Raw genomic sequence first — 15840 nt, 5'->3', positions numbered from 1 at the left:
TAATGGTTGTGGAGGTAAATGAATTCGTAGATGGGGTTAAGAAGCAGAGTACTGAAATAGAAGGGTTGTTGTTGGCCAAAAATGCAGAAATGCATTAGTAAAACTCATTATGTGATTTTCAATTACTGAAGCAATGGTAAAGGGCTTACTGTTTAAACTGAACTAAGAAGTGCCACTGAGGCCCATAAAAGAAGAGTTGGACTAAAAGCAGATTTATAAACCAATGATGCGAATCTCTTCTTGACTACTGACTCTTGCATTTTACTTATTAAGAGAATATCTGCTGGGCAAGAGGATTATTTATAGAGTGTTGTATTTATTTCCCTGAAGTTGAATCAATAAATAAAAAATTAAAAATACATATCTATAGCTTTTTTCTAATTTTTCCCTCGAGAATTCTTTTTATTTGTTTTTAATATGATCATTCCTAAAATTGTTTTCTTTTGCGATTACCTTACAGCAACACAATTATATTCTTATTGCCTTTAAGTAAAGAAAAGATTATCACATTTTATGCGTTAAAAACCAACTAATAGATCACCTTCTACTCACCCGTCTATTGGTAATTATGAAGTACAACAAAAATCACCACTCTAGCATGCTATAGTGAAGAAGGAAAAAAGTCGAGGAAAATGCCTCACACGTCTGAGTCACTCAGTCAATGTTTGGGGAATCCAGATATCTGTTGGAAGTCGGGCCAAATTCAGAGCCAGTCTCTGGCACAGTTCTATCCCTCTGTGACTTTGGGCTGTGTCCTGGATGCATCAGCACTCTTGACTGTGGGCTCTGCAGCCTCAGTGCAGACATCAGTAGGCTTGGCAGGAGTGGCCTTGACATTGGCAGGGCTTGTGAACCGTGGAGGCACTTTGGGGGATGCTAAGTGGTGATCTGGTCAGAGGGCTCTGGAAGCATAGCTCCTGACACACACAACAGACACCCCAGGGGTGCTGCAGAGGGAGACAAGACCAATCCCACGTAATTATCTGCAAACTCATCTGTGGAGACCACAGACATCTCCGTGGCATTCCCAAAAACATTACAGGAGGAAATGAGGTGAAGGATTGAGGGTATTCAAAAAGCAGATGCAGAGAATTACTGTGTGATAGCGGATCTTTAGATCCTCATTTTAGCCCCCAGTGGGATAACCAGGAAAACAAGGGCTTCATATTCACAGACCTTAAATCCTCCTTTTTTTTTTCTCTACTACTCTTAAGTTCTTATCCATCTTTTAATATGACTACTACCACTGCTAAAATGATAACAAAAATAATAGGAGTCATGCGTTTTATAGCATGTTTACCTACTACTATCTGCCAGTGTATACTTCGTTAATAACTGTATCTGAATCATCTCATTTCAGCCTCAAAAATGTAACCCCAGAAGAGAGGTAATATCCTTATTTTGCAGGTTGATTATATTGTAAAATTGAAACTCGAAGAGATGAACATCAATAGCCACATTTGCATACCTAGTAATGCGGAGCTAGGGCTTAAAACTGTTAACTGTCTTCTTGATGCTAAAATGACTTTCACCCCTTACTGCAGATGTGACCTTACATCTCATGATGCTCCTTCGTGTACTGCAAACTTACACGGTACAGTAATAAGGAAAGTCCTATGTGGGCTGATACTCTGTGAGAGGTGCTTTCCTCTTTCTATTTTTGTCTTTGTGTTGTTGTTTTTAGAGACAGGGTCTTACTCTGTCACCCAGGCTGGAGTGCTGTGGCATGATCATAGCTCCCTGTATCCTCAACCTCCTGGGCTCAAGTGATCCTCTTGCTTCAGCCTCCTGAGTAGCTGCAAGTGATCCTCTTGCTTCAGCCTCCTGCATAGCTCGGACTACAGGCGCGTGCCACCACACCTGGCTAATTATTACATTTTTTTTGTAGAGATGGGGTCTTGCTGTGTTGTCCAGGCTTTTCTCGAACTCCTAGGCTCAAGTGATCCTCCTGCCTTGGCCTCCCAAAGCACTGGGATTATAGGCATGAGTCACTGCACTAGGCCTTTATGTTTGTCTTTAAGTAAGAAAATCTGATTAGCCTGTCTAAATAAGAACACATTACATGAAAAGCTGAAATCGGATACGAAGTTATGCAAATTAAACCAATAATAGCAGTTGTTAAAGTTACATTGCTATAGAATATTAGGAGTTTGGTTATTTTCACTGGAATATATCACTACACTTAAGCTATCTCTCTGTGAATAAAACAGTAACACCAAATCCTTTATATTCATAGTTTTGCCTTTTCATAATATGATTATAATATTACATGTGTATTAAATAAATTTAATAATATTTACTCCTTCCTAAATATGCCTCTTATTCTTATTTTTAAAACTAACATGATAAAATTTTCATTTTGAACAACTCTTCAAACTTTGCTCTAAAAAATGAAAGTTCTCATTCTGGTATAAGTTATTTACTATTAGCACAAAGAAACAACACTGGTTACTCATGCGAGAATAAGTAGTAGTGATGTAGCTAACCAAGGAAATCAAATAAATCTGGATTTTACTTTACTTTTAAAATTATCCTTTTAAAATATTACTATTGATACATTAAATGAATAGGAATTACCTAAAATTATGACTACATTATGGTACATATCATCCTCTGGGTTCCCATTTAATGAATTGCGAGTACATCATAAACAGTATGTTTTTCAATTGTTCCACTAGAGAAAATCCAAATTTTCTCACTGTTATTAAAACTTAAAAAAGGAAATACAATTTCACCTTAAAAGCATTTAATCTCTGAAAAGCAAACTATACAAAATAGAATTTTTCTCAGTCACTCCATAAAATTATCCAGATTTTGGAAGGGGATATTGGTTCGGCCAACAGAGAGATGCATCAACAAAAAATATATGTTTGCATATTAGAAAGCCGAATGACAGTGACAGCAAGAAAATGCAAGTCCATTTGAATAATATCCCTCTAAGCGATAAACCCTTAAGGCACCTTTCCCAGCCCAATGAGAAGGCGTCAAATCAGAAAAACAAAAGGGCACAGTAACAATTAAAACCTTCCTTATTCACTTAAATCTCCTGTCCAATGACCATCCCTTCTCCATATGTGTATCTTATCCTCTGCTGATCATTCATCTCAGTTCCATTAGGAGTCAGATAATCAACCGACCACATTGACTCCCAGTCTCTGGATTTACCACTGACTCCTGGGCCTGTGGTGCCTGGGTTAGCAATAATAATGATGATAATAAAAACCTTTATTTTATTATCAGGTTGATGACAAAATATTTTATTATCAGGTTGATAAAGGCTTACATTTTCCATTGCTTACCAGGTGCCCATGATTGTTCTAAGTACTTGGAATTTATTAATTTTCACAAAAGCCTCAATTTACAGATTAAAAAATTGTGCCACAGAAAGTGAAGTAACTCCCCTCATGTCCAGAGTTCATAATGGGGGATCTGGAATCTAGAGGCCACGTCTCTGTTCCATGCACCATACTTCCACTCAGAATTTTTGCCTTGCCTTCACTGGCTTAGCCTCAGGGTCCTTTCTGGTCAGCTGTTCTCATGATAAGCTTCTACTGATGCTGTTGGTAGTCTGACATTCATGGAACAACTTCCCTCATTCCCCCTTCCTGTCTTAGAGAAGAGTAATTGAAACTAGAAACTTTTGCAATTGCTCTGTCCTTTCCATGCCAATCCCATTAGGCTCTGTGTGATTTGACCAAGGTGTGCTTTTAAGTTTTTAAGCATAATTTGTGAAATGAAGCCCCCCAACCCCGACTAATATCACACTGTCATAGTAATAATACAAAAAAACTGAATAATATAATAAATATCTAGGTTTTCTCACATTTGTCATCAAAAGATGTCTGACTTACATCTATATTCCCAAAGTCAAAAACAGAAAAGTAAACCATAAGGACTTTAAGTTGACTATCGGCCATTGTAACTCCGTGTGTGTGTGTGTGTGTGTGTGTGTATGTGTGTGTGTGTGTGTGTGTGAAGGGATGGGGGAGAGAGGGAGAGATTGTACATCTGTAAAAATTCCCTTATTCCAAAAATAATTATGTAACTTTTACTCTGTGTGAGGTGTTGCACTAGACAAGTGGGCACCAGTATAAAACCCTGGCAGAGAGATGAGGACACATAAAATGCTACTATCAGAGCTTAGAAGAGGAAATTCCAGTATGGATAAAAAGGTTGTGCTTATGCCATATTTTGTAACAGTATTTGTTCCGTAACAGAAAAAAAAATTGCTGTTACTTCCTTAAAAATTGACTAGAAAAATCTGCCAATGATGAGCTATTAATAGTACTAAAATTTAATAATATTCACTTTGTAGTTGGAGCAAGAAAGTGATGAAAACTGAAAGTAAATAAGGAGTCTTCTAAATAAGTTATAGGTGCAACATGGAAGGGCAAAAAAGAGAAAGACTTATTTTATTTGTAGAGAATATAGGCACATTTCTTACATGTGAAAAATAATCATTTTATAATAATAGTAAGCTCATTAATTCCACAATTTCTCTTATTTTTGTTGCCATCACATAAGTATATTTGTATCTTTTGAGACAATGTCCCATTGTAATACTTCTTATCCTATCCTTGGAGAGGTTCTAATTTTGCATCTGGCACAATCTTCTTTAGACAGTTCTATTTATGTACACATCTTTTTTTTTTTCCTGTAAAATGAGGATTAACCTACACTATCTTAATGGTCTCTTCCCAGTTTTAAATAACTCTGATTCCATGAGATGGTATGAAGAAATGTGCCCACCACATAAATCTTCTAACCCTTTGAATTTTTTGATAATTTTACAACATATGCTTATATAATTAAATATTAACCATATTAATATTTTATTTAGTTTTGCATGATTTTGTGCTTAAGTATATATAATATGACTCTATGTATGTGTGTATATATGTATGTATCCATTCTTGTGTTAATGTATACTTGAGGTTTTTTTTGGCTTTTTGTTTTGTTTTGTCTTGACTACAACCAAGGAATAAGCAAAAGCTTCTCTAAGGTCTTGTCTTAGAGAATGCCTGTGCTCACCCAAGTCCAGGTTCTCCTCTCCTTTCCAGCCACACACCAATACTGCATTTCTAAGCCTCCTTTGCAACTAGATGGGGCTGCGTGATTGCCTTTTGGTCAAGGCAATGTGAAGAAAAGTGATGTATGCCACTTCCAGGCTTATTTCCAGAAATCCCATCCTCATTCTCTTTCCTTATCTCCTAAGCAGAAAGACCTCACATGTGGTATTGGCTCAGCAGTCACCCTAGCAAGGGATCATATATCAGAACTTCAAAGATTGGAGATCTGGCTGGGTGCGGTGGCTCATGCCTGTAATCCCAGCACTTTGGGAGTCTGAGGCAGGTGGATCACGAGGTCAGGAGTTTGAGATCAGCCTGGCCAACATGGTGAAACCCCATCTCTACTAAAAATACAAAAGTTAGCTAGGCTTGGTGGCGGGTGCCTGTAATCCCAGCTACTCAGGAGGCTGAGGCAGGAGAATCATTTGAACCCGGGAGGCGGAGGTTGCAGTGAGCCGATATTTTGCCATTGCACTCCAGCCTGAACGACAGGGTCAGACTCCATCTCAGAAAAAAAAAAAAAAAAAAAGGTTGGAGATACTTGTAAAAGCATGGCAAGAATCTGGTAAGATGGTTGCTAGTGATAACTTGGAAGGCAGATCACTCACCTGCTGAACTTTCAGCTGAAGAGGATAAAGATTAGAAAAGATAATGTTTACAGTGGGTTTGCTACAATTAGCTGCCTTTTATTGTAGGTATTATAGTAAAATTTAAAAGTATAAAATAAAAGTTATTATAAGAACAATATTTAAAAGGGAGAACAATGGCAATAGAGCCAGTCTAGAAACTTAGGACACCACAAAGGTGGATTGTCAATTCTTCTAGAACCCATAGGTAAGAGAGAAAATGTCAAAGAAGCTGTGCAAGGCAAAGGGACAGTAAAAAATCTGTTTAATAAAAGTCAGTTAGACTTGGGGGAAAATGGAGATGAATGTCTGCCTCCCAAGCCTACTGTCCCGTGTCATCACATAGTCACCCATTAGTTTAGCAACGGAGGCATCGAATAGTAAGCAAAGAAATAAAGCATGTCTAAGAATTCTAGGAAAGAAATTTGGGTGTGGTCACTGACACATGAAATTAAACAAAAACAAGTAGATCACATGCCTCCTCCTATCTTGAGGGAATTTCACTGCCAAAGAAACTAACTTTAATATTGGATATTCCAACTGCTAAACAACCTCTGGACTCCTGATGTGGGCTGTATTGTACCCCCATCCCCCAAATTCACATGTTGAAATCGAACCCCAGTAATGCATAATGAGACTGTATACGGAGACAGGGACTTAGAAGATGCAGTTAGGTCAAAATGAGGCGTTTCATTCAGGGCCAATTCAATCCGACTAGAGTGCTTGTAAGAAGAGGATATCTGGACATGCAAAGAGACATCAAGGAGGTGCACACATAGAGGAAAGGTCAGTGACACAGTGAGAAGGCAGCCACCTGCAGGTCCAGTAAGAAACCAAACCTGCCGGCACCTTGATCCTGGATTTCTAGCTCCAGAACTGTGAGAACATCAATTTCTGTTGTTTAAGCCACACGGTCTGTGGTGTCTTTTTATGGCAGCCCTAGTGAACTAACATACTTGCAAGCTAACTTCAGCAGAGAATGGCTTGCAAAAGTTTTCCAAACTCTGAGCAAAGCCTACTCTCCAACACTCATTTCAGATGTGGCCAAGGAGGATGGTTAACACGAAATAAAGTTCTAGAGCATGGAGGTAAAACAGCATTGGATGGTAAAACAGCATTCTTCCTCGTAACATCAGGGTCAAATCGAGGAACACTCTACTCTCCGGAAAGGGATCTGTGCAGTATCTCTTAAGGGTTCTTCCTAATTGCTCTAGGTCAATGAATATGGGGTGTCTCCAGTTCTTCATCTTTCTTAACGGGCATGATTTCTTACTGTTATCTTCTCATTGTTGCACACTTATATGTGGGAGTTTTGGAGAAAGTTGATTGTCTTTTTAATTTCTAGGCAGCTGGACTCTGAGGACCATATCTGGAGAAGATCGCAGGTAAGCCAGAGATCCTAGACACTGAGCTGGATAAAGCGTTTAGATGAGTTGGTCTCCCTTGGGAAGAGAGCGCTGCCTTCTATTTGTGGTTAATAAGGAAGCAAGGAGATATTTGGTGACCAAAAGGAACAACTGTGACAGAGATTGCTAAAGCTCATCAGTATCCATATTCTCCTTTCCCTTCTCTCTACAAAACTCCACTACCTTATCCAGCATCCCCTACAGTTAGGTCAAGCCATTTGACTGAGTTTAGGCTGATAGAATCTTGAAGGAGGTGACGTATAACCACTTCTAGGTCTATTGTATAAAATTCCCTACTCCTCATTTATTCTCTACCCTTGTCTCCTGACTGGGTGAAGGTAATCCAGGAGAAGACTCAAGACTCAGAAGAACCACTAGATTGAGTAACTGTGGGGGTAGAACTCTTGCCACATCAGTATGTGATATGAGTACGAAATGAAACTTTGTTGCAGTAAGACACTGAGGTTTGAGTGTTGTTTGCTATAACTAGTATTACTTATGTTGACTTATGAGTAGACTTGCGGGATCACAGGCTATGTGTGTATCCAAATGTACTAGAAAATGAAACTTTACCATTATTGTTGAATCAATGTATAGTCGCATGAGTACACTATGAAAGTATTCTAGTGGCTTCATATTCTCCCCAACACTTTCCATTGTCAGATTTAAACATTTTTGCCAATATAGTGGTATAAAATATCGAACATAGATTTAATTTGAATTTTCCTGAGTAAATAATGAGAATGGACATATGCTTATTGACTCTTTGGTTAACTTTTTCCATGATATACTTGTCCAAGTCTTTTACTCATTTTTTTGGTTAGGTTATTTGTGACCTCTCTCTCCCCCCACTCCCCACCCACACACACAGTTACTAATTCTTTGTCAGCTATATATCTTGCAAATGTCTCCCCCTAGTTTGAAGTATGTGTTCTTTATGGTATCTGTGTTCAATCAATATTACTTAATCCACTTCTTAACATATGCAGATTGTAGAAAATTTGATAAACAAAAATTAACAATAATCCTATCATAAAGATAGCAACTCTTAATTGTTGGTATATTTTTATTTAGTGAAAACCTGTGAGGAAATGAGAGTTTATCTTAGATTTTTAGAATGAGAAGGGTCTTTAAAGGGAAATATACAAACATCTATTGATTATCTATAGCATATTAGGCTTTGTGGTAATGCACTTTACATGTGTTATTTTACTTAACTCAGTATCTTTTAAAAAGTATGATATAAAGTAATTATAGCTCTTCTAAGAGAGCCTCATTATTTTATAGAAATGTGAAGTAAAAGACTAGCCATAAGGTCCCAAATTAGTAAGTACAAAGCCAAGACAATAATCTATTTCTCCTGATTTCTATTTTAGTTACCTTTCCACCATATTCCACATTAAAAGTTTTGAGGGAGTAAAAATAATATGAACACATTTTTCTACACCTGAAATCCTAAAGCAAATGTTGAGATTTTGTCAGTCTTTGATTATACACTTAAAACTGGATTATGGCACCTCGTATATGTCCTTTATGATTGTCTAGAAGAGGTGTTCACCTTTTTCCATTGTCTGCTATTGATTATATTGTAAAATCTATGTACTTAGTAGCTCACACTTCTTAAAACTGTGTGGTTTCAAGCATATTGATTTTCAATAATGTTACTGATTAACCTGAATCACATAGTTGCTATTAAGATTCTGTTCAATTAGTGATCTCAACATTCTTAAAATTACTTGACCAAAATTTTATCTTTTTTGTTTTTAAAGAATATTTAAGTAAGTTGACTAAAGTTAAGAAGGCATTTTCTTGTTTTTAGTCATAAAAGAAAAAAGTAATATTTTATTTCTGGAACTATGAAAATTTTATCTTTGAGTCAAGGTCTTATGTTACACGTAACAGTTAAGGTTGTTGGGCATATAATTATGGATAGATAATTGCATTTGGTAATTCAGGGCTAAGTCGAATGTAGGCAGAAATTTAAAAACAATAGTTCTCCATTTTTATAGGTAATCAATGCACAAACATTCATAAAACACCATTGAAAAATGTACTATTCTGAAATTAGTTTTTAATGAAAATATAGACAATTTATATATTGCTGTTTTCTACAAAACAGGTAGAAAATTAAGTTTACAATAGTACCATGTGAAAAAGAACAATATAGTAATAAGGAATTATGAAGGTGATTTTACAACATGAGTTGCAATTCACCATATACTGAGACTGCTTCTAAAATGTATTATCAAAAGAAAAATCCATAAAAATGTTTCATTCTGTCTCCAATGTTCAGACCTGGAAAACAGGCACATTATCCATATGTGCTTTACAAATCAAAACAAAAGGGCTTAATCACAGATAAAGACATTCACATGTTCAATTTATGATTTTTAGAAATTCCACCCGTGTGAACATTCATTTAGAAAACCATCATATTTGAAGAGGAGAAGAGTTTCATATTAGTCCATTTTCATGCTGCTGATAAAGACATACTCGAGACTGGAAAGAAAAAGAGGTTTAATTGGACTTACAGTTCCACATGACTGGGGAGGCCTCAGAATCATGGTGGGAGGGAAAACTCACTTGTTACATGGCAGCAGCAAGAGAAAATGAGGAAGATGCAAAAGCAGAAACCCCTGATAAAACCGTCGGATCTCATGAGACTTATTCACCACCATGAGAACAGTATGGGGGAAACTGCCTCCATGATTCAAATTACCTCCTAATGGGTCCAGTCTCACAACACATGGGAATTATGGGAATACAATTCGAAATGAGATTTGGGTAGGGACACAGAGCCAAACCATATCATTCTGCCCCTGGACCCTCCAAATCTCATGTCCTTAAATTTCAAAACCAATCATGCCTTCCCAACAGTCCCCAAAACATTAACCCAAAAGTCCACAGTCCAAAGTCTTATCTGAGACAATGCAAGTCCCTTCCACCTATGAGCCTGTAAAATCAAAAGCAAGCTAGCTACTTCCTAGATTCAATGGGGGCACAGGTATTAGGTAAATATAGCTGTTCCAAATGGGAGTAATTGCCCAAAACAAAGGGGTTACAGGGCCCATGCAAGTCCGAAATCCAGCAGTGCAGTCAAACTTTACAGCTACAAAATGATGTCCTTTGACTCAGGTTTCACATCCAGGTCACGCTGATGCAAGAGGTGGGTTCCCATGGTCTTGGGGGGGCAGCTCTGCCCTTGTGGCTTTGCAGGGTACAGCCTCCCTCCCGGCTGCTTTCACAGGCTGGCATTGAGTCTTTGCAGCTTTTCCAGGTACACGGTACAAGCTATCAGTGGATCTACCACTCCAGGGTCTGGAGGACAATGGCCCTTTTCTCACAGCTCTACTAGGCAGTGCCCCAGTAGGGACTGTGTGTGAGGGCTCCAACCCCACGATTCCCTTCTGCACTGCCCTAGCAGAGGTTCTCCATGAGGCCCTCAGCGCTGCAGCAAACCTTTGCCTGGGCATCTAGGCATTTCCATACAACTTCTGAAATCTAGGTGGAGGTTCCCAAACCTCATTTCTTGACTTCTGTGCACCCATAGGCTCAACGCCATGTGGAAGCTGCCAAGGCTTGGGACTGGGACACAGGGCACCAAGTACCTAGGCTGCACACAGCTTGGGGACCTGGGCCCGGCCCATAAAACCACTCTTTCCTCTGGGCCTGTGATGAGAGGGGCTGCTGTGAAGGTCTCTGACATGGCCTGGAGACATTTTCCCCATGAACTTGGGGATTAACATTAGGCTCCTTGCTACTTATGCAAATTTCTGCAGCTGGCTTGAATTTCTCCCCAGAAAGTGGGTTTTTCTTTTCTACTGTATAGTCTGGATGCAAATTTTCCAAACTTTTATGCTCTGCTTCCGTTATAAAACCGAATGCCTTTAACAGCACCCAAGTTGCCTCTTGAATGCTTTGCTGCTGAGAAATTTCTTCCACCAGATACCCTAATTCATCTCTCTGAAGTTCAGATTTCTAGGGCATGGGCAAAATGCCACCTTTCTCTTGGCTAAAACATAACAAGAGTCACCTTTGTTCCAGTTCCCAAAAAGTTCCTCATCTCCATCTGAGAACACCTCAGCCTGGACCTTATTGTTCACATTGCTATTAGCATTTTGGGCAAAGCCATTCAACAAGTCTCCAGGAACTTTCAAACTTTCCCACATTTTCCTGTCTTCTTCTGAGCCCTCCATACTATTCCAACCTCTGCCTGTTACCCAGTTCCAAAGTCTCTTCCACATTTTTGGGTATCTTTTCAGCAATGTCCCACTCCTGGTAACAATTTACTGTATTAGTCCGTTTTCACGCTGCTGATAAAGACATACCCAAGAATGGGAAGAAAAAGAGGTTTAACTGGACTTATAGTTCCACATAGTTGGGGAGGCCTCAGAATCATGGTGGGAGGTAAAAGTCAATTTTTACACGGCACTGGCAAGAGAAAATGAAGAAGATGCAAAAGCGGAAACCCCTGATAAAACCATCAGATCTTGTGAGACTAATTTACTACCAAGAGAACAGTATGGGGGAAACCACTCTCATGATTCAAATTATCTTCCAGCAGGTCCCTTCAACAACACATGGGAATTATGGGAATACAATTCAAAATGAGATTTGGGTGGGGACACAGAGCCAAACCGTATCAAGTTTGTAGTCTTCATATAGTTTGAGTAGCACCAGGGAAAAAAAGTCAAATCTTAGGGAGGTAGAGCTGACTGCATTCAGAGCAGGAAAAGTTTAATGATAATAAGGAAAGAAAGAAAAAAAAAAGGTAATAAGGAAAGAAGCCACAATGCCACATGGTGGAAATGAACTCTTTCCTGCCTAGAAGTTTTTGCCAAAACATATCCAATTTGATTGTTAATTAAGACAAAGAGAGATGTTCCTGAGCTCTTTAGGAAACTGCTTGTGATTCTGATGTAAGGCATTAGCCAGGCTGCAGTTTGTGGGGCAGGTACCCTCAGTTCAATATCAAGAGTATATCAGTTTATGGAACAAAATTGTCACACATAATTAGCCTTTAAAAAACTCAAATACATGCTCCCTAACTCGATCTCCTCAAAATAGTCACCAATGGGCAGAGTGGGAAAGGAACCCAGGCAGTATCACGCTGCATGGGGCTTCCATGTCGCCACGGCTCATGAAGCGATTTGTGACCACTGGAAGTAACCATAGTTTGTCATGCAAGGTAGATGATCCCAGGCAACTCACAGCTCCATGATCCTTCATTTTGCCTTTCTGACTTTTTTTTTAAGCAAGTCAATGAGAGTGTTTTTTTTCCTTCCAATTTTCTTAACAGTATTTTCATTTTTATAGATTTAGAGGGTAGAGGTACAGACTTCTTACATGCATATATTGTGAAGTGATGAGGCCTGGGCTTTTAGTGAATCTATCCCTTGAATAGTTAATGTTGTAACCAATACGTAATTTTTCAAACCTCACCTCCTTCTCGCCCTGACACTTTTTGGAGTCTCCAATGTCTATCATCCCACTCTGTACGTCCATGCATACCCACTGTTTAGCTCCACTTATAAGTGAGTCAATGACAGTTTTACAAAACACAACATTGTAACTTTGGTCTTTTACTTTTCATTCTATGTCCCAGGAGGATTTCAAAGAACTTCATATACAATAAGAATATTTAACAGTTACCAAAAGAATAAAATTCTCTTAGAGAAAATTGTCAACATTACTAAATGTCCATGGCAATAGTATATATTGATGATGACAAGAAACTGACTACCAACAGACAGTCTTAACATTTAAGTTTGGCAAGTTTTTGGACCCTATCCCACCCCACTCCCCCAAACAAGACAGGGCTGAAAAAGACTCATCAAAAATTTCATTATTATTATCTACTTATGGCATCTTCTTTAGAATTCAATTTTATATTTAACCAATAACTTAAAAGTAGATCATAAGAGATTAATTTATTAAACATATTTTTATTCCTTTTTCATTTCATTTATTTTATTTTATTTAATGCAGGCATGGGAGTAAGGAGAGATGTCACATTAACTAACTGCCTAAAAACAAGTTTCAAATAAAAATCATGTGCCAATAAACAGACCAGAAACAGAAATCATTTTCTATTTTATGCTATCATTTATTGTCATCCTCAGACTAGGAAAATTTCCAAAACAGAAGACAAGTGAAAGCAAGAGTACTGTTTTAGAATTTAATCCCCTTAAGTATTTTTCTTGCAAATTCCTTAGATTTCATTTTTGCTGCTGCAAAAGTACTCCACTCAAAGCCAATACTACTTTCAGTTCTTCCTGGCTATTAAGATCTTTCTTTTAGAATCAGTTACAGTTTTTTCCCCTCTGTCTTCGTGTCTCAGTTCTGCCCCTCATATTACTTCATTTCTTGCAGGACTGATGCCGGTAGAACCCGTGGAAAGGCTTACAGTTCATGAAGATGTTATTGTTGTTGTTATTGCATTGGTTTATCATTTCTGCACGTGTTGGGGGATGATATAATGGTTTTAGGTTCTTCTGCTAAAATAAAAAATATTCCCAGAAAAGTAATTTCCTTTCAAAAGGTTAGTTTAAAAAATTCCAGTGGCTCATGCCTGTAATCCCAGCACTTTGGGAGGCTGAGATGGGTGGATCACCTGAGGTCAGGAGTTCAACAGCAGTCTGGGCAAAGGGGCAAAAACTCGTCTCTACTAAAAATACACAAATTAGCTGGGCATGGTGGCAGGCACCTGTAATCCCAGCTACTCAGAAGGCTGAGGCAGGAGAATCGCTCGAATCTGGGAGGCAGAGGTTGTAGTGAGCTGACATTGCACCACTGCATTCCAGCCTGGAGACAGAGCGAGACTTAGTCTCAAAAAAAATTAATATTAAGCCTATTATAGAGATTAATTTTGCTGAATAATCAAGCTGATATTAAACAGAAACGAGCCAACTTATACAGTCAGCATGAAAATGGGATAAAAAATCTTTCCTTTTTTCTAACAGTAAGATCACAATTTTTTGTTGCTGTTTTTTTGTTTGATTTTTTTTTTTTTTGAGACAGTCTTGCTCTGTTGCCCAGGCTGGAGTGTAGTGGCATGACCTCGACTCACCACAACCTCTGACTCCCAGGTTGAAGTGATCCTCCTGCCTCAGCCTCCCCAGTAGCTGGGATTACACGTGCATGCCACCATGTCCAGCTTCTTTTTTTTTTTTTTTTAGTAGAGATAGGGTTTCACCATGTTGGCCACGCTGGTCTTGAACTCCTGACCTCAACTGATCCACCTGCCTCAGCCTCCTAAAGTGCTGTGATTACTGGCATCAGCCACAGTGCCCAGCCCACTATTATTATTATTATTATTGAGATGGACTCTCACTCTGTCACCCAGACTGGAGTGCAGTGGTGCGATCTTGGCTCACTGCAACCTCCTTCTCCCGGGTTCAAGCGATTCTCTTGCCTCAGCCTCCCAAGTAGTTAGGACCACAGGTGTGTGCCACCACACCTGGCTTTATTTTTTTTAATTTTTAGTAGAGATGGGGTTTCACCATGTTGGCCAGGCTGGTCTAACAGTAAAGTTATTCACCTGAAGGTACATAAAAATTCTTTAGAGGTATATTTTATTTGGTGTATGGTTGGAGTTTTAGAGATAAATATTTCTGGACATTTGACAACTTTTTCCTATTTGTGTTTGTAAATTTGCAATGTGATGCTTTTTGATGTGGGCTGCATGCTTCTCTTTCATTTTAATTATTACTGTGTTATAGCCTATCTACTATGCATTTCTTGTTAGCTTTAATTCAAGTTTCCATCATGCTATTTGCAGTGTGTGTATAGACTTGTTCTTACACTCTGCAAGAAGTTTAGCTTTTCTGGCGGGGGGGGGGTAGTTATTTTTAAATCTTCAAACCATAATTAGCAATGTTCATGACTCTGAACTCCAATAAATAATGGTTTTTGGCCGGGCATGGTGGTTCACGTCTGCAATCCCAGCACTTTGGGAGGCCGAGGTGGGAGGATCACGAGGTCAAGAGATCGAGACCATCCTGGCCAACATGGTGAAACCCTGTCTCTAGCAAAAATACAAAAATTAGCTGGGAATGGTAGCACAGGCCTCTAGTACCAGCTACTTGGGAGGCTGAGGCACAACAATCACTTGAACCCTGGAGGTGGAGGCTGCAGTGAGCCAAGATCTCACCACTGTACTCCAGCCTGGTGACAGAGCGAGACTCTGTCTCAATAAATAAATAAATACATAAATAAATAAAGGTTTTTTGGGATGGGTCTAAGACTGGAAGTGTTAATCACTATTCTCTTTAAATTCTGAAAAACAGATCCCCATTATCTTTTATAGACCATTATAATCTATGGTATACAAAGATACGTATTCTCATGCCTGAGCTGCCTTCGAAATCATATATGCCTAAGTAGCTGGTTAAAATTTTTAACTAAAAATATACATTTGCCAAAATTTTTGTCCATTAAATATATAAAGGAAAGAGAGAAATGCTTCCAGTTTCAAATTTTTGGAAAGTTAATTTAAACATTTTTAAAACAAAAATGTACATCTGTATTGTAACAGGTGATCACTTTTTTTAGAAAGGCCAAAGGATACCCTTTATAACTATATCACAATGTTAATGGGTCATTTGTGTTTCCTCATCTGTTCACATATTAACAATTACCTATCTTACTCATTAAAAGTAAAAATAACGCAATAATTTGTATTTCAGCATTTTTTAGTATGTAATTTTAAAAACCTCGTGGAATATATAGTAACATTTC

This window comes from Pan troglodytes, chromosome 7 (genome assembly GCF_028858775.2).
Source record: "Pan troglodytes isolate AG18354 chromosome 7, NHGRI_mPanTro3-v2.0_pri, whole genome shotgun sequence".
NCBI classification, from domain to species: Eukaryota; Metazoa; Chordata; class Mammalia; order Primates; family Hominidae; genus Pan; species Pan troglodytes.
The sequence above is the reverse complement of the archived record's forward strand: the minus strand, read 5'-3'. Positions refer to the sequence as shown.